Source organism: Hippopotamus amphibius, chromosome 4 (genome assembly GCF_030028045.1).
Source record: "Hippopotamus amphibius kiboko isolate mHipAmp2 chromosome 4, mHipAmp2.hap2, whole genome shotgun sequence".
Lineage (NCBI taxonomy): Eukaryota > Metazoa > Chordata > Mammalia > Artiodactyla > Hippopotamidae > Hippopotamus > Hippopotamus amphibius.
Window position 1 is genome coordinate 91,399,806 of NC_080189.1, and position 19,734 is coordinate 91,419,539.

A 19,734-nucleotide genomic window follows, 5' to 3' on the forward strand; every position below is an offset into this window, starting at 1 on the left:
CTGACTAGCTTGCGTATTTCAAAAGGCAATATGGCATGAAAAATGTAAAAGTTGCAGGTGAGCTAAGTTCTGAAAATTAGGAGGCTGTGAAACAATTTTTAAAATATCTGTTAAGTGTAAACAGGAAAAGGGTTATATGGAAGAGCAGGGTTTTTTTTCTTTTTTTGCTTATATCTTTTATTTTTTAACTTATTTTTATTTTATTCTTTTTTTTTTTTTTTTACAGTGGGTCCTCGTTGCTATTTTAAATGCAGCAGTGTATACATGTAAATCCCAAACTTCTAATCCATCCCCCCCACCACCCTTCCTCCCTGGTAACCATAAGTTCATTCTCTAAGTCTGTGAGTCTGTTTCTGTTTTGTAAATAAGTTCATTTATATCATTTTTTTTAGATTCCGCATGTAAGCAATATCATAGGATGTTTGTCTTTGTCCAACTTACTTCACTTAGTATAATAATCTCCAGGTACATCCATGTTGCTACAAATAGCATTATTTCATTTTTTAATGGCTGAGTAATATTCCTTTATATATATGTGCTACATCTTCTTTATCCATTCATCTGTCGATGGACATTTAGGTTGCTTTCATGTCTGGGCTATTGTCAGTCATGCTGCAGTGAACATTGTGGTGCATGTATCCTTTTGAGCCATGTTTTTCTCTAGGTATATGCCCAGGAGTGGAACTGCTGGATCATATGGTAGCTCTGTTTTTAATTTCTTTAAGGAAATTCCATTCTGTTCTCCATGGTGGCTGTGCCAGTTTACATTCCCACCAACAGTGTAGGAGGGTTCCCTTTTCTCCACACCCTCTCCAGCATTTATTGTTTGTAGATATTTTGATGATGGCCATTCTGACTGGTGTGAGGTGGTACCTCATTGTAGTTTTGATTTGCATTTTTTTAATAATTAGCAATGTTGAGCATGTTTTCATGTCCCTCTTAGTCATCTGTATGTCTTCTTTGGAGAAGTCTTATTTAGGTCTTCTGCCCGTTTTTTGATTGGGTTGTTTTTTGGATATTGAGCTGCATGAGCTGTTTGTAAATTTTGGAGACTAAAGCCTTGTCGGTCACATCATTTGCGAATATTTTCTCCCATTCTGTGGCTTGTCTTTTCGTTTTGTTTGTGGTTTCCTTTGCTGTGCAAAAGCTTTTGAGTTTAATTAGGTCCTATTTATTTTGGGTTTTATTTCTGTTACTCTGGGAGATGTAAAAGATAATGCTGCAATTTATGTCAAAGAGTGTTCTGCCTATGTCTTCTTCTAAGAGTTTTATAGTATCTGGTGAGACGGGCTTCTTTTATAAGGACTTTGGCAAATGTACGTATATCACACAAATGGCCTCCAAAGTGCCTGTCTACAAATCATACAAAGAGTATACAGTTAATAATTTGTAAGAAATATATATTAAATGCAGTAACTTTGAATAGAAACACACATAAAAAAGATTATGTATTGATTGGTTGATGAAAAAGTTATGACCATAGGCTCACAGGAACCTAACCGTGTATTTCCCCAGCAGCAGTGGTTCCATGTGAGCTAATTCAACGTTCATAGAAACTTTATAGAACATAACTGTCAAAAATAACAAGAATAAAGTGAAATCTGTCTTTATCTCTAGTTGGTTTTAAGATATTTCTTCCGTCTTTTCTTGTTCTGTAGATTCACTAGATGTGTATCGACAGCATTTTACTTATGTGATTTGAGACTCATGTTTCTGAATCTAAGGATTCTTTCATTAATTCTGGCAAATTCTTAGGCATGATCTCTTCAGAAATTCCTTTCTCTTACTCTGTTTTCCCCATCTAGGATTACAGTTACATGCATCTTGGACCCTTCCACTCTATCTTTCTTATCTTCTAACCTCTTTTACACTTTTTCCTTTTTCTCTTCCTGCTGCATTCTGGGTAATTTCTGTTATTCAGTATTTGAGCACATCTTTTCCTCTTCAGCTGTTTCTTTTCTTTTCCTTTTTTTTTTTTTTTTTTTTTTTCTTTTTTTTCCACACCTTGCAGCTTGCAGGGTCTTAGTTCCCTGACCAAGGATTGGACCGGGGCCTTTGGCAGTGAAAGCACATAGTCCTAACCACTGGACCACCAGGGAATTCCCACTTCAGCTGTTTCTAATCTGTACTTTTTCTAAGTTACTGAGTTTACATTTTGATTAGTATGTTTTAATGTCTTGAAGTTCCATTTACTATTTACCTCCGTTCTCATAATTTTATTTCATTTTTTATGTATTTGATAATTTTAATAATATTTATAGTCTTATTTCTGCTCTGTCCAGTATGGTAACTACTTAGCCCATGTAGCTATTTAGCACTTGAAATATGTCGAGTATGAACTGAAATGTACTGACAGGGTAAAATGCACACTGATCTCAAGAACTTAGTGTGAAAAAAAAAGAATAAGGTATCTAATTCATAATTTTATTGATTATATGTTGAAATAATATTCTTTATATTTGGGATTAAAATATATCATAAAATTAATCTCATCTGTCTATTTTACTCTTTTAATGAGATGACTAAATAAGTTTAAAGTTCAATATGTGCCTTATATTATTTTTTACTGTTGGGCAGCATTGATCTATAGCCTGAAACTCTATTAGCTCAAATTCTTATGGTTCTTATTCTCCTCTTTGTTGTTTCTGCTAACACTTGCATATGGTGACTTATTTCCTCAAATAGTTTATAACTTTGTCAATGTTTTGTGTTCTGAGCATGTTTTCCTGCCAGGTGTATTCAAATGTGTTACCCATCTTATGTTAATTGTTCAGCTGGTGGTACCTCAGCCAAGTGTAATAAGTATCAATTTTAATATTAATTCTTGTGATAACAAGATGGTGAATACAAACTCTCAGAGGAAGCATTTACCTACACCTATGGCACAGGTCAGGAAAATAAGTTATCTTTTAGGCAGCCTTTTCTGTTGGGCACTTTTTTAAAATTAATTAACTCATTTATTTATTGGCTGTGTTGGATCTTCATTGCTGTGCGCGGGCTTTCTCTAGTTGCGGTGAACGGGGGCTACTCTTTGTTGCAGTGCACGGGCTTCTCATTGTGGAGGATTCTCTTCTTGCAGAGCACAGGCTTTAGGCATGTGGGCTTCAGTAGTTGTGGCACATGGGCTCAATAGTTGTGGCTCACGGGCTCTAGAGCGCAGGCTCAGTAGTTATGGCTCATGGGCTTAGTTGCTCTGCAGCATGTGGAATCTTCCTGGAGTAGGGATCGAACCTGTGTCCCCTGCATTGGCAGGCGGAGTCTTATCCACTGCGCCACCAGGGAAGTCCCTGGGCACATTTTCTTAATCCAGACTTTCATCATGTAGTTCTTTGTGGGTCCCACCTTTATGCAGAGTTTTCAGTTCAAACACGAATCTATCCTAAACCTAATGCTTTGTTTCCTGGCTCTACATGGTCATCAAAACAAAAGTCTCTTCTTTACCAACATGACTGAGTGCCTCTAGAGCAAGAAAATCAACAGGAGTTTACTTTTTCTTTTTTTTTTAATGAGCTTTTCCTTTGTTTTTGGCCCCTAGGGATTTACATTTCTTTATTTCAAGCTCATATTCACTTGCAAAAATGTTCTACAATTTATTCAGCATTTAAGTGCTTTCTACTGGAAAGGATTTTAGGTAATCTTAGGCTGCCATATTACTAGAAACAAAAGCCCTTGTCTATCCTATATTTATTTTGATGCAGTAGATATGTCTAATGTTGAGAGAGGTGTATTTTAAATCACCCATAATAATTGCTTTTTGTGATATTCTTCATTTGCAATGATTATGCTATATATTTGACTGTTCTATTTCTGGTGCAGTAAGTTTATTTCTCATACCGTCATCATAAATTGTGCTTTTTTATCATTCTTTCTCCTTTCTAACATTAAATTCCACCATGTTTCATATTATCTTGTCAGTCATTTCTTATTTTATATATTTTTGCCTGAAATCTACTTGCCCATCTTTTTATTTTGAAATATTCTATGTTTCTTGGCTTAAATGTGCTTCTTATAAACAATGGTCCAGTTTGTATACTTTTTGTGCAGCAGACAAATATCATTTCCATCGTTTGGACTAAAAGTCAGAGAGATATTCTTATGGGCCCATTATCAGTTATTTTGGATCAATTGTTTCTTTACTTGATGAACTATTGGGTGAATATAGGATGCTCTGTTCTACAGATAATAATTGAAGGAAAAATACTATCCTTTCCTCCAAATTGGTGCATGAAGTTATGATGTAAACTTTGTTTCTTTTCTCTAATTAATGTTTAGAAACTTTTAGAAGTGTTGTCAGTCTGAGCCTTAATCTAATTTCACATTTTCTTTTAGGTTCTGCTGATTATTTTTTGGTTTCTCACTCTTCTTGTCTTATTCCCTTCACCCAGTGTTCTGATTGAGTGCTTTCTTGATTAGGAGCTATTATCATCTTGATCTAAAGTCTGTCAAAATCTGTCTAATAATTTTGGGATAGTCTATTTCATATCCAAGCGCTGTGTCATACACCTGAGACATCTTCCTCTTCTTTTCTGTGTTCTGCCACTCCCTGCCCCTGGAGTAAATATGGGAGATTAAAGAAGGAAAGGTTATACATACTAAGTAGGGTCCAAGCTAAATTGATTCTTCTACTTAGCTTTGGACAGACATTGTTGCATAAGAAATTCCATGCAGTGCCATCAGGTGCTCCAACCCCATCCTCCACCACTGCCACACTGAGGGCTATCTCTGTTTAAACATTTCACACAAAATGTCATGTAAGCTGCATGGAAATATATAGAGATATTTACCAATATTAGAATATTGTGTGTTTTTCATCTAAAAATGAAAACAGATATATCAAAACATTAAATCCAGATTAGGTCTATATTACAGCACTAAGACATATTTGGGATTAATTTGAGACAAAATTGTGAGAAAGGAATGATGTTCAAATTTAGCACTACCCACCCAAAGTCTCAGCCACTTATAACCACACCCGTTCCCCAGGAATTGTTGCTGACCTGCATTTTATTTGAGTAAATAATGCCAGGTTGATTTCCTTTTTCCAGTGAATAAAAAATTATCGAATTTTCTTCTTTCCGCACTGAAAATAATCTTTTCTACATCACAGTCTCTCAGGGTTACAGGCAGACTTTTAAAGGCATAAATTAATGCATTTCATTCAGTAATGATCCTCAAGCACCAAGCACAGTGTCTGAAATATGAGGCCGCCAATAAATTTTTAAATTAGTAGAGACATGAATATTTTTATGTAGCCTGTTTTATGACCAAAGGGAAATGGTTTCCAGGACAGCTGGCCTTCATAGCACTAAAGTCTGTGGTAAAAGGATATTTTTCTCTGAACAATAATAACTTCCCTGCATGGATATTTATATGCATCTCTGGCTAAGCTTGATGTCCCCTAGAATAAGTATTATGTTGTGTTCAATCAAGTATTTTACTCTATTCACCTATTTAACTCCTAAATCTAATGCAATGCCTGGCAATTAGATACATAATAAATAAGTGAAAACATAAAGTAATTACATCAATTAAGGTACAATAAAGACAGGGACTTCCCTGGTGGCACAGTGGTTAAGAATCTGCCTGCCAACGCGGGGAACATGGGTTCGATCCCTGGTCCGGGAAGATCCCACATGCGGCGGAGCAGCTAAGCCCATGGGCCACATCTACTGAGCCTCAGCTCTAGAGCCTGTGAGCCGCAACTATTGACCGCATGTGCCACAACTACTGAAGTCCACGCACCTAGAGCCCATGCTCTGAAACAAGAGACACCACTGCAATGAGAAGCCTGCGCCCCACAATGAAGAGTAGCCCCTGCTTGCCACAACTAGAGAAAGCCCGTGCACAGCAGTGAGGACCCAATACAGCCAATCAATCAATCAATCATTTTAAAAAATGTGTAATAAAGACTGTTCAAATCAGTAGTGCTTGCAATATGAATAGCCCAGGGTAATGCCTGCTTAATTAAAAAAAAAAAGTGGGTCTCATTTGAATGGTTTTAAGGAATGCATCAACTTTTGACAATGGGTCATAACTACTGAATACTCAGAGACGGGTCCTTGTTTGAGCAAGTGTATTAATAAGAAAGGGCGACGTATAGACCAGGCCTTCCTCGGTGCGGGGAGACCTGTAAGGAGGTAGCAAGCAGGCATTTAGGATGTGGCTGAAGGACTAGCAGGAATAATGTCAGAAGCATTAGAAAGACAGGGGGACCAGACCCATCTTCCTTCTTTCCTTCCTTCCTGCCTCTTTTTTCTGCTGATCTGACACTTATAGAACTTCTAAAATGAGCCTGGCACCATATTAGATTTTGAAGAGAGAAAGATTCATATGACTTAACCCTTCCCCTGAAAGAGTCCCTGCCAGGAATGTTTGACTGGGAACCTGAAAGAAATCAGTTTCTTGCTAATATACAGTATTTATATTTTTATGTCATATCTTAAACTGTCTGTGTTTCGGAGATGATAATGTAAATAGTTTATCCTGAGCTAATGAAAACATTTGGTAATGTGAAGAGGAACAGCCCCTGTGAATCTTTTCTGTGCATGTTGGGGGCGTGGGGGTGGGGGAGTCTTGTGTTTACCTAGAGCATTTTAAAACTAGTGTGGATGTCAATGTACTTTTAATTAGTTGTATGACAAAATAGATTAGTACTCTACTTTGGATCAGAAGTCTTAGAAATATGCTATGTAATCTTCAACAATTAACTTGGCCACTTTAATATAAAGATTTGGCTAAATTATCTCGTAGGTAAAATTCTGTAATTCTATATTTGGGAAATTATTGGGACATAATTCACTTTGTATGGGGGTCTGAAAGTATGAAATGCACAATAAGTCCATTACTGTCAAGCATTAACATCTTCTCTCTTACCTCTTTTTAAGTATCTGCTGGTCCTCTGTGGGAAATTGTCTTTGTACTGTTTCTGGCATAGATCAAGAGGTTCTTTATTGAAACCAGAAGGGAAAATATTTGAAGAAACGCAGAGGGGATGTAAGGAAGTATTTTCTCCCCACCACTGACCCAGCATGCTCACAAACAACCGCCCCTTGACAGTGCACAAGCTCATGCAGGATGGGGGGTCCTGCTATGGAAGCTTGTGGGGTGTAGGAGTTGGCAAGCTGTGATTATCAAGTCAGGAAGAAGATCTTCAGTGGCAGGGGAAAGTCCTCACACTCATCTGTGGACCAAAGTGTTTACCTGAGTTCCATCCTCTTCCTAGAGACAAGTATTCAACCTTTACCTTCTGAGGCAGCTGGAGGGAAAGTTTCTCTAAACACAAAGAACTTTGATTAATATAGGAAATAAATTTCAGATTCTAGGAGGATGCCAATATCAACACTGTTTATCTTCACATATCTATCATCCAGGTATTAAAAATAATATTTTCCTATTAACAATCTGAGTTCTGAATGTACCATGTTTCCCACTTATATTGTCTTACAGGCTCAGTGAAACTTGGATATTCTGTTAGGACAGAGAAAATAGTAACTTTTAAGAAAATGAAAAATCAAGTTAGATGTGAATTTGACTAAACTTTACAAGAAAAGTAATGAAACAAATTAAAATTGAGAGTCCATGATATTTTAAACACTTTTACATATATAATCCCATTGAATTAGATTTATTTTTTTTTTCTTTTCTGTACATGGAATCTTAAGAGTTGGATTGATGTGATTAATCATAATCCTATACTAGTGGCACAATCTTTTAACTACAGCCTTATTATTTTTTTGTCTCATTCATCCCTTTTCCCTACTCCTTCCTCTCCTCAACCCGTAGACACTCGCTTTCTTATAGTTGACGTGTCCTTCCAGTCCTATACTTGTCCTTTAAATATAGCATTTTTTTAATAAATTTTATTTATTTATTTATTTATTTATTGGCTGCATTGGGTCTTCGTTGCTGCGCACAGGCTTTCTCTAGTTATGGTGAGTGGGGGCTACTCTTCATTGTGGTGCATGGGCTCCTCATTGCAGTGGCTTCTCTTGTTGCTGAGCACAGGCTCTAAGCATGTGCGCTTCAGTAGTTGTGGCACATGGGCTCAGTAGTTGTGGCTCACAGGCTCTAGAGTGCAGGCTCAGTAGTAATGGCGCACGTGCTTAGTTGCTCCTCAGCATGTGGGATCTTCGCAGCCCAGGGCTCAAACCCGTGTCCCCTGCATTGGCAGTTGGCTTCTTAACCACTGCGCCACCAGGGAGGCACTAAATATAGCATTTTTGTGCTTATGCTTTTTTAAAAGTACATAAATAATTTTATCTTCAATCACTTTTTCCAATCAGTGTGTTCTTGAGATGCATACACATAAAAGATAGGATATTGTCTATGTTTTCCATTTATTATTATATGATAGCTTGCATATCCATTTATTTTCCAATGTATATGAAGATTATTTTGAAATTCTTTGGTTTATAAACAGTTCTTCAGTGAAGTTTCTAGTAACTGCATTTTTTCCTTCGCATAGGTGAAAAAAATTTCTGTAAATCATATACCTAGAAGAGAATGGTTGGGTCATAAATTACACACTATCTCAATGTTTTACTGACAAATTTCTCTCCATATTACCTGTACTAATTAATACCTCAGAGTCCCTCTCAAAAAAATTCTTATTTATATAAACTCTTACCCAACTTTTATATCTGAATTTTTAGTGTTTAGCAATCTGATGGGTTGAGAATTTTATTTCATCATGTTTTTATTTTTTCAGATTTGTCATCACTTCATATAGTCATTGACCTTTTGAGTTTATTTTTCAATTAATTTTCTGTTCATATCATTTGCTGATATTGAAAAATATTAAAAAATAGTGATTTGTGGATTTTCTTAATATAGTTTCATGATATCCCTTTGCTTTGTATTCCATAAATACTTTTCCTAATGCATTGCTTAACTTTTAACATAGTATTATATTTTTTATAATTTAATCAAACCTAAACTTTTTCTTGTATGGTTGATGTGTTCTTTCATTTTTATTTTTGTTAAATCTCTGCCAACTCTAAGATCATGAAAATCTCCTTCTATGTTTTCTTCTAATAGTTCTAAAGTATTAACAAAGTTGTGTCTTAAGGATCACAATAGAGCTATGTGACAGATATATGCCCTAAACATCACTGCCTCTAGAATGCCATATATTTACAAGCACATAAAAATAAGTAAAATTTCTGAATGTAATTAAACTCTCCAAAATCATAAAGATTGATCTTATGCCTATAAGATTAGGTAATCTTATCCATGCTCATAACTATTAATCCAACACAGATAAAACTAGGGAAGCATTGTTCTTTGGAAAGGTTTTAAACGTTTTCATCCAGAAATAAAGGGCTAACAAGTCTTTATAATCAGTATACATATTTGACTAGGCATTTTAAGAAATAATTTTTTTCCCAAAAAGTGAGCATAAACATTCTTAAAACTGAAGAAAGAAAAGCATGAAATTCTATCTAAATTAAGTACACTTTTAAAAATTTACCAAAATACATTTATTCATAAAATAACATTTGTATGGCACTTTAGTTTGTGAAATGCTTTGATGTCATTTCACATAATTATCTCAACAAACCCAGGATAAAATATTCTTTTTCTTAATTTACACATGAGAAAAATAATTTTCTGAGAGATAATGTAACTTGTTCAAAGTCACATAATCAGTAAAAGGTGAGGAGCAAGTACTGAACTTGAATTAGTAGCAGTCACTTGTTTTCTTCCTATTCCATCATGTTAAACATTCTAAGCATGATTATGAAATATACAAACAGGGAGTATAATTATTAAGCTCTACTTACATTACAGTCATTACATAAAAAAGATTAAGAGAAAAGTATTTGATGCCATTTAGTAATGAGTTGGAAAGCAGGAGAATGAGATCTTTGTCCTGAATGTACAAAGATGTGAGTGTGATTAGACTTTATATATACAGATGCTGAGTTTTGGGAAATAGATTTTTTCTATTTATTCTTGAATATGTATGTATATATATAAAGAAACTGAGAAATGTCCAGGGTACATATTTAACTTTTAAGGAGAGAAAAATGCCAATTATGTCCGTCTGTTTTTGTGTTACTAGCAGGAGCCAAATAACAGACTGCAATAGTAAAATTGACAGCATCATATGTCTTAAATTGCACTACTGTCTAATGCTTACCTTGCTCATTATTGCTTATTTATTCATTCATGAAGAGCCAAATACTTTAGTGAGGGTTCTCTTTGGAAAATGGATATCAGGTGAAATCCCTTTTCCTTTTTCTTTTTTTTTTTTTTTTTTTTGGCTGAGGCTCGAGGCATATGGGATCCTAGTTCCCTGATGAGGGATGGAACCCGCACCAGCTGTTGCAGTGGAAGTGTGGAGTCTTAACCACTGGACCGCCAGGGAGGTCCATGAAGTCCCTTTTTCTTTAAGTGAATTAACTCAACATTCTGTAACCAAATGATATTTAGGTATTAGTTGGTGATCTAATCAAATATCCAAATAACAAGGATTTTCCAGACTTCACTCATTTAGGTTATCACCTTCTTGGTATTTGCTGACTACTATTTTTACTATTATTTACTTCTCATTTTCTTACATACATTACAATGAAGATGCTAATTAATTTTTAATGAGTGTCCATGACCTAAAGTTGTTTTACTTGCAATCATGGAACATAAACCACATTTTGGGAAACATTTATAGTTATGTTTAAAAAAAAAGGCAGGTTCTTGGTTGAAGCCGAGTGTTATATTACATGTTTCTTTTACATCCAGCCATTACTCACAGACAAATTACCACCCTGGTAGCAGCAAGACTTTGACAGAGTTGTTATAGCTAGTCTTTCAATATTCAGTACCCATATTTAATAATGAAAACAAGATGGATTATCCCTTGTTACATGTGACAGGCATGATGAAATAAGAATTATCATAGCTATTTACTACTTTTAAAAGAAGAAATGTGATAGGATATGAAACTGCTCAATGCAATACTTTAGAAATGTTGATCAACAGCACCTCATAAAAGTGTCCGTTGGAAATGCCTGAAATAACTCTTCCCAAATGCATTTACTTTAATGTTACTTGTAAGATATAAAACTTTTACCCTTTTACTATGTGCAAAATTTCCCAGTATTTTGTTAAAAGTGATTCCATAATCTACTGGGCTTTGGCATGGAAATAATTTTATCTCGCTTTTCTGACATTGGCTCACTTAATCAATGTAAGAGTTGAGAAAAGGGCTAGTTAATAACCCTATTTGTGACATCTCATTAGATAATGAGTCCTCATCTAACTTTCATAGGAAACACAGACAGAGTGACCTTACTGAAAGTACGTGAATAATCAAAGTGGTATTCAGCACATTTGTAATTTGATGCAGGAAGCCAAAAGCAACTGAAAAGATTAAAAATGTATAAGAGAAAGTAACTTGTCAGAAATGTGGCTAAAAACTATGTAAAGTGTAAATTTCTTAAGCATTAATTTCTATGCATTTATTCATTCAACAAAAATTAACTGAATACAGTATATGTTAGACAATTTTCTAGATTCTGGGAATAGAGCAGTGAACAAGAGATCAGGAAAAAAAAAGACAAACCTTACTCTTGTGAGGATTACCTTCTAGTGCATGGAAACATACAATAAAGTAACTAAGTAAATAAAAATAAAGCAGGGTAAAAGTTGGGGATACCGGGAGGAAGTGAGCATTGTGATTTTTAAGAGGATGATCAGGGAATCCTCACTAGATGACCGTGTTGAGTGAAGGTTTTAAGGGAGTGAGGAGGGAGCCTTGACTACCTGGAGGAACATCATTCCTGGAAATGGAAATAACGCATGCAAATCTTCTAAGATAGGTACGTACCAGGTGTATTTGAGCTACAGCCAAGAAATCTAGAATAGCTGGAACAAAGTGAGCAGTTGGAAGAAAAGTAGGAGGCAAAGAACATTAAGGGAGAAAGATCACACAGACCTCTTAAAAGATCATGAGGATTTTGCTTTTGCTCTGATGAGACCAGAAGCCTGGAGAGTTTTCAGCAGGAGAGAGAAATAATCTGACACTGCTTTAAGAGTTTCACTCTGTATTGCTGTGTTAAGATGAATATTGAATAAGGGTGGTAGCAATAAGGCCAGTTAGAAGGTTATTTCAGTAATCTAGGTGAGAAACCCTCTTATTTGGATCAAGATGCTAGGCAGTGAAGGGTTCAGACTGTGGATATATTTTGAAGGTAAAACCAGGAGGATATGCTAACTAGTTGAGTATAAGGTAGAAAAATGAGAAAAGGTTTTTGGCCTAAGAAATCAAAGTTCCCATTAACTGAAATGGCAAAGATTTTGGAAGAATCATGTTTGGTTGGAGAAAATGAGAGTTCAATTTTGGACATGCTAAATTTAAGATGTCTGTTGGATATTCCAAGTAAGAATGTCCAGTCAGCAATTAGATGTAGGAATCTGTAATTCTGCGGAAGGTGCTAGTTGAAGATATAAATTTGGTACTTGTCAAATTTAAATAATATTCAAAGCCATAAACCCGGATAAGATCATCAAGGGTCCAGATGTTCATGGGATGAAAAGAAACCAGAAAATAACACTTAAAGGGACAGCCAGTAAGGGAAGAATTAAAACAGAAGGATGTCTTATCCTGGAAGATACATCTTAAATGTATTTCAAGGAGGAAGGAGTGAATAATTGGTCAAATTCTGCTGAAAAATAAGATGAAGGCTAAAAATCAACCACTGGATTTTAGTAACATGGAGAAGTTTTGAGGAGTGTTGAATTTGAAAGTGCAACTGGAGTGGATTTAAAATAGAATAGCTAGAAAGTGTAGATAGCACATATAGATAACCCTTTTAATGTGCTAACTTCCAAAAAACAAACAAAAAGAGAAATGGGGTGGTAGCTAGAGGGAGATGGGGAGGTAAGAACGGTTTGTTTGTTTGGTTGGTTTTTAATGGGAGAAATAATAGCATATTTGTATACCGATGTGAATGAATAAGTAGAAGGGAAGGAGGGATGATGCAATTGAATTTTAGTAATAGGAAGAAAGGGAGGATTTTGTTACAAATGCTATTAGGTGAGTCAGTGTGGTATGAGAGCTGAAGGGATTTCTCTTCTGGTTGCTTCAAATTTCTCAATGAAATAAAAGAGTAATCAACGGAGAAAGGGATGCTTGAACAATGAAGAGAGATGAGAAGGTTGGAAAGAGGAATGTAGCAGAGTGAATGAGCTGAGGCAATGGAGATTGTACTCCAGGCAGCAGTGAGGGACAACTTAAAGATTTCAGTGAGAAATTTAAAGCGAGACTTCTTCACCTGAGTGTGTTTCTTCAGCCATGTTCAGTTGCAAGGGTGTAGGCACCGAGGAGGGGAGAATTAAATATGACAGGGCTTGTTGCTTTTCCAAGCAAATGTGATGACATAGGTTTCCGTAGAATTGGAAAACAACTGCAACAGTATGAACCCTTGAATGTTTTCATAATCTTCCTCCAGGAAAGAAATTCACTTCTTGGATTAGTCCTGTTAACATTCTCTTGGCAGGGTCAGAAAGCCTGGCCGCGATGGATGTAAGGTATATTGAGAGTTTCGGTGATGGTGGACTATGAATGAGCACTGAGAGGGCCACCTTATAGCCGAGTTTGGAGGAGGACAGCCTGGCAGGGGGTCCCTGAATGTGACCAGGGTATCATCAGAAACAAGCACAGATGATAGGAAAGTTGAAATTAAGTCGGAGAGAAAAGGCAAAGCTGGAGAAATGATGCTAGTTACATTTCACATATGCCCAGCCATACCTAAGACACGAAAAAGAAGTTCAGCTATTATGTTCTATTTTGTGATACTTTGCTCAGAATGTCCTTTGGATTAAAGAAGCCGTGAATCCATTATACTTCATAGGTGGAACATGATTTAGTGGAGTAATACCTGAAATCAGGCACTTAATTGTGAAATTTCCCTAGTGTCGTGGTCACAGTTTCTCAAGTCAGACCAGAATTATTAATTACTAATTAATCAATGGATTGTTTTGCTGACAAGGTACCTTTTAAAATAAACTAAAAAATGGACTCTCCTGGTGGCACAGTGGTTAAAAATCCATCTGCCAATGCAGGGGACATGGGTTCGAGCCCTGATCTGGGGAGATCCCACATGCCTTGGAGCAGCTAAGCCTGTGCACCACAGCTACTGAGCCTGCACTCTAGAGCCCGCTAGCCACAACTACGAAGCCTGAGTGCCACAAGTACTGAAGCCCACACGCCTAGAGCCCATGCTCCTCAACAAGGGAAGCTGCCGCAATGAGAAGCTCGTGTACCACAATGAAGAGTAGCCCCCAGTGGCAGCAACTAGAGAAAGCCCATGAGCAGCAACAAAGACCCAACACAGCCAATAAATAAATAAATATATATAAATAAATTTTAAAATAATAATAAAAATAAACCAACAAAAAACCAAAAACCACTGTATTTAAAAAATAAGGTAATCGAAAACTGCTAAAAGAGAGTCAAGAATAGGTTGTGTACAGGACCAGCAACTCCTGAGGACTCCTTCCAGAACTGACGGTTGCCAGAAAGGTTTAACTGTTGTAATGAGGCCAGAATTGCTCTTTGACAACTTTCAGTGTCAGTCATTCTGTTGAGATTTTAGGCTCAACTGGGCAGGTGTTTAAGGCTTTGCCTTGATATGTAAAAGTGAAATTCATTCATTTATCACTCATTTATGAAATAAATATTTATTGATTACTTACTAAGTAACCAGTAGCATGCTAGGCATTGGGAATGTGAAGAAAAATAAAATACAGTTCTGTCCTTTAACGAGTTCACATTCTAGTGAGAAAACAAGCACATGAACAATCATTAAATTACATGGTAGGTGCAAAGATGAAGTCATAACTAATCTTTAAATGCATAGGACATTAAAGGTCACAAACAGGACCTCCTAATCCAGCCTAATTGGTCCAGGCAATTTTCCTAGAGGATAATATACTGAAATTGAGCCTCATAAAATGAATAGGCATTACTGCAACAGAGAGGAGGGAGAGAGACACTTCCCTTACGCAGATGTCGTATGCAAGGAGTAAACATTTCCAGCAGTGGAACTGTTACCATTGACGTTCGCTGCTGGTTGAAAGGTGCCTTAATTTCAAAACACTGAACACAGCCCTCAATCAAAATCATTGCTTTTAAAACAAGATGAAACAAACAAACCGAAAAAAAAAATGGGAAATGTAAGAATACATACATACCTTTCAATGATTATTTTGATTATTTTAAGCTTATTTTAGAGTAAACATCACTATAAAAGTGGCTTTGAGGTTATATGGCTGATGGCAATTTCAATTAAATAGTCACTGAATTTATTTTCTGGTTTAAATGAGGTGTGTCTAATCTGTAATCCCATGTTCATTGCAACATTATTCACAGTAGCCTAGGTACAGAGACAACCTGATGTCCATCAACAGATGGGTGGATCAAGAAAATATGGGGGTGTGTGTGTGTGTGTGTGTCTACAATAGAACATTATTCAGCCTTGAAGAAGAAGGGACTACTGTCATTTGCAATAACAGGGTTGAACCTGGAGGGTTTTATGCCAAGTGAAACAATCCAGACAAGGAAAGAAAATTACCACATGATCTCACTTATATGTGGAATCTTTTTATTTTTTAATATTTGTTTATTTATTTATTTATTTATTTATTTGGCTACATTGGACGTTAGTTGTGGCTCACAGGATCTTAGTTGAAGTGCAGGAGCTTTTCTCTAGTTGTGGCGCATGGGCTCTAGAGTGTGTGGGCTCTACAGTTGTGGCATAAGGGCTCTAGAGCACACAGGTTTATTAGTTGCTCCACGGCATGTGGGATCTTATTTCCCCAACCAGGGATCTAACCCATGTACCCCTCACTGGAAGGTGGATTCTTAACCACTGGACCACCAGGGAAGTCCCTGTGGAATCTTTTTTTAAAATGTTGAACTCATAGAAACAGAGTAGAAAAGTGGTTAGCAGGGGTTGGGGGTGGTAGAAATAGGGAGTGATTGGTAAAAAGGTACGAACTTTCAGTTATGAGTAAAGTCTAAGGACCTAATGTATAACATGGTGACTATGGTTGATAGCAACACTGTATTGTGTGATTAAAATTTGCTGAGAGTAGAACTTAAATGCTATCACTCACACACACACACACACATGCACACACCAAGAAAGGTAAATATGTGAGGTGATGGATGCTTTATTAACTCATTGAGGGGAATCCTTCCACAGTATTTATGTATATCAAATCCTCAAATTGTATACTTTAAATACCTTACAATTTTATTTGTCAGTTATATCTCTGTATAGCTGGAAAAAACCTAAAGTAAATGCAGAATATCTAGAAAACTCACACCTAAAATACTTTTAACTTTCCAAGAAAATTTTACAGTAAAAAAATTATGAAAGCTTATGTTACTGTTTATCAATTCACTCAGTGAGAAGGTGTATTTTTTGAGATGGTGTATGTTTTACAAGCACACATTTTACACTTCCCTTGTAGTGACTAGCCCTCTGGAATAAATGTGAGTAGTATGGCAGAGTGCCCAGAGGCAGAAGATAACAAGCGTTTAAAAAAAATGATTTAAAAAATAACTCCTCATCTCCACTTCATCTCCTGCCACTGCCAGTGTACATTTCACATTTGAATTTGGATACATTGTACCCCATACATTATACACTATATATGTCACTGCAGACCTGTTCATACCTTCACATATGCACTCATGGTTCCTTCTGCTGAGTTTTCTTTCCTTTCCACACCCTGGGTGACTCAGGATAAATTGTAGTAAATCTTGGTTCCTACTCTTGCATATGTGACAGTGTTTCTTTATAGTCACTAGTTTATACAAGTGTTTTGGAGGTTGCAGTTTTGAAGTTGTTAATTTATTAATTTGTTAATTGTTTTTATTAAAGTTGGCTATTCCAGTTATGTTTAATATATTCAAATAACTGTTCCTGCTTTAAAAGAAAAATTGAAATCTTAATGTACCTTAGAAACTTAACATCTCTCAGAAATCATATTAAAGTGTGGTTTCTCCTTGGGGTTAGTGAGATCCTATGAAGCAGTAAGACCCTGTTAAGAGGACATCTTCTTGGGAACATAGAGGAAAATTAAAAACTCTTCAATTTTTCTAAGCTATAAAAAGATGTAAGTGCCTTACTGGCTACAGAACAACAGCAAACATTGGCGTTTATCCAACAGCTTCTTGGCTGGTAATAATAGGAATCTAATTCTGGAGGGCATGAGAAGCAGTTGAGAACATGTAATGCTGAAATAAAATGCCTAGATTAATATCACAATTATTAGAAGGATACTAATTGAATCGTGAACAATTATTACAAAGCATTGTCCCAGCTCATGTTTTTTCACCTTTATTTTGTCTTTGTGGGTACTGTGAATTTCCCCCACTAAGATTATGGCTGGGAGAATTGGGCCCATTGGAAATCCTCAAAAGCCATCAGCTAAAACTAACCAGAAGCCAGAGGACAAGACAACCCATTGATACAGCTCATTCATTCAGCCCCAAGCACAGAGCAGAGTGGAGAAGGGTGAAGAGTAGATATGGACTCCCACAGAGAAGACAGCGGGCACAGTGAGTGGCATGTGTGTGTGTGTGTGTGTGTGTGTGTATTTCTGTATCTACTTATCTAGCATATATATGCATTATAAATGCACTATGATTTTTATATATTATTTACCGAGTTTATTTGGGGTAAGAAAGCTCTTGACTAATCATTTCCGAAACAGTGTGGCTACGTTTGTAATTTTTCTTTTAAATGAAAGGAAAGAATGAAGTGAATGAAAGATGTAAATACATTTTATAGACTTAAGCTAATCTAGGTGGTATCTTTTAAAATAATTATTTTGAACTTCCAATAAATTATTTAAGATGAAAAGATATATATTATCCAAGGTAAAATGAAAAGATATAGTTTTCCTGCTCTCTGTTTTGCATGGTTTTGCTTAAATAGAATTTACCATCCAGTGTCAAATCTATTGGATATTCATTTTTCCCTCGTATTTATATTGTCCATTGTAACCAGAAAAAGTTAAAATAGCAAGTGATTAATTTCATATCTGGTTGCACGAAAGATGGTATGATTCTTCTTCTCTTCCTTCCTTTCTTTCTTCCTTACTTCCTTTCTTTCTTCCTTTCTTTCTTTCCTCTTTCGTTCATGTGAAAATCTGAGTTTTAATTAAAAGGATAATAAAAAAACTCACTAATCGTTTTTTAATATGAGCATGGAGTACATCTCAGTTCTTACAGATGTCAGCAAGAAGCAAATGTAAAAGGATCTGTCTTAAGTGTCTTTGATTAACTCGCAAGATTAGCAAGCTTTAAAACAACATTTAAAGCTTTTCCCCTTCCTGTGTATAATTATAGATTAGATGTTTAATTTTGACTTGATATAGTGTGACTGTATAGATTAAATGGTGTTTTGATATTTTAGCAGAATATATGAGGTACTTACAGAAATGCTAGTCTAAATGACTACCGTGCTGTAGTGGTTTTTAAATTCTATCAGAATACATCTTCATCTTCTGTATTACACTGTCCTTACCTATTAGGGAAAAAATGGCCTAATATTATTTTTTGGTAATAGGTAGAATAATTACTTAGGAAATGTATGAAACAGAGCAGAAATTTACATTTAAATGTATGAAACATTTAAATGTAAATTCCATTTAAACACAAATGGCATTTGACAATGACACAAGCATTCCTTTTTTCTTTTTGAGGGGACATACCACAGGCAGCATGTGGGATCTTAGCTCCCCTCCCCCTGCAGTGGAAGCATAGAGTCTTAACCACTAGACTGCCAGGGAAGTCCCAAGCATTCTGTATTTTTTTTTTCAGATCTTTATTGGAGTATAATTGCTTTACACTTTTGTGCCAGTTTCTACTGTACAACAAAGTGAAACAGCTGTATTTATACATATATCCCCTTTTCCCCTCCCTCTGGAGCCTCCCTCCCACCCTCCCTATCCCACCCCTCTAGGTCATCGGGAATCATCCAGTTTATCTCCCCATGTTAGGCAGCAACTTCCCATTAGCTTTCTATTTTACATTTGGTAGGGTACATATGTAAGTGCTGCTCTCTCACTTCGTCCCAGCTGCCCCTTCCCACCCCCAATCTGTGTCCTCAAGTCCATTCTCTACATCTGCATCTTTATTCTTGCCCTGCCACTGGGTTCATCAGTACCATTTTTTTAGATTCCATATATACCAAGCATTCATTTTTGATCAAAGAATTTAGCTACCCAGTACTGTTTGCAACAAACATCATAGAACATTATATTTGTTCCAGATAACCACTCTTTCTATTTGTTTAATTCATGTTTATAATCAATTGTTAATGCAAGTTTCCAGATAATGCATATTGATGAGATAGACGTAACACAATAAATTTCTATATTATATAATTTTGTAAAGTACTGTATATTCCAGTGGATTTTAAACTTGAAACTACTGTCAAGTTTTACTAACCCTTGAAAATTTCTAAAGGGAAAAATGAGTAAAATATAGCTACAGATAACACAAACATTTAGATATCGCTTTTGGAACATTAATAACTTACCAAACGCTGAATAAAAATAAACATTATAATAATTTCCATTTTATATCTAGTCTTGATTTTCCCTTTGATTTACGTGCTTGCTATCAGAAGGTAAGCAATAATTTATATTCAAGGTAATTAATAGACATATAAATTATTAATTGGTATTTTACAGCCTACAGAAGTTTTATTGTTA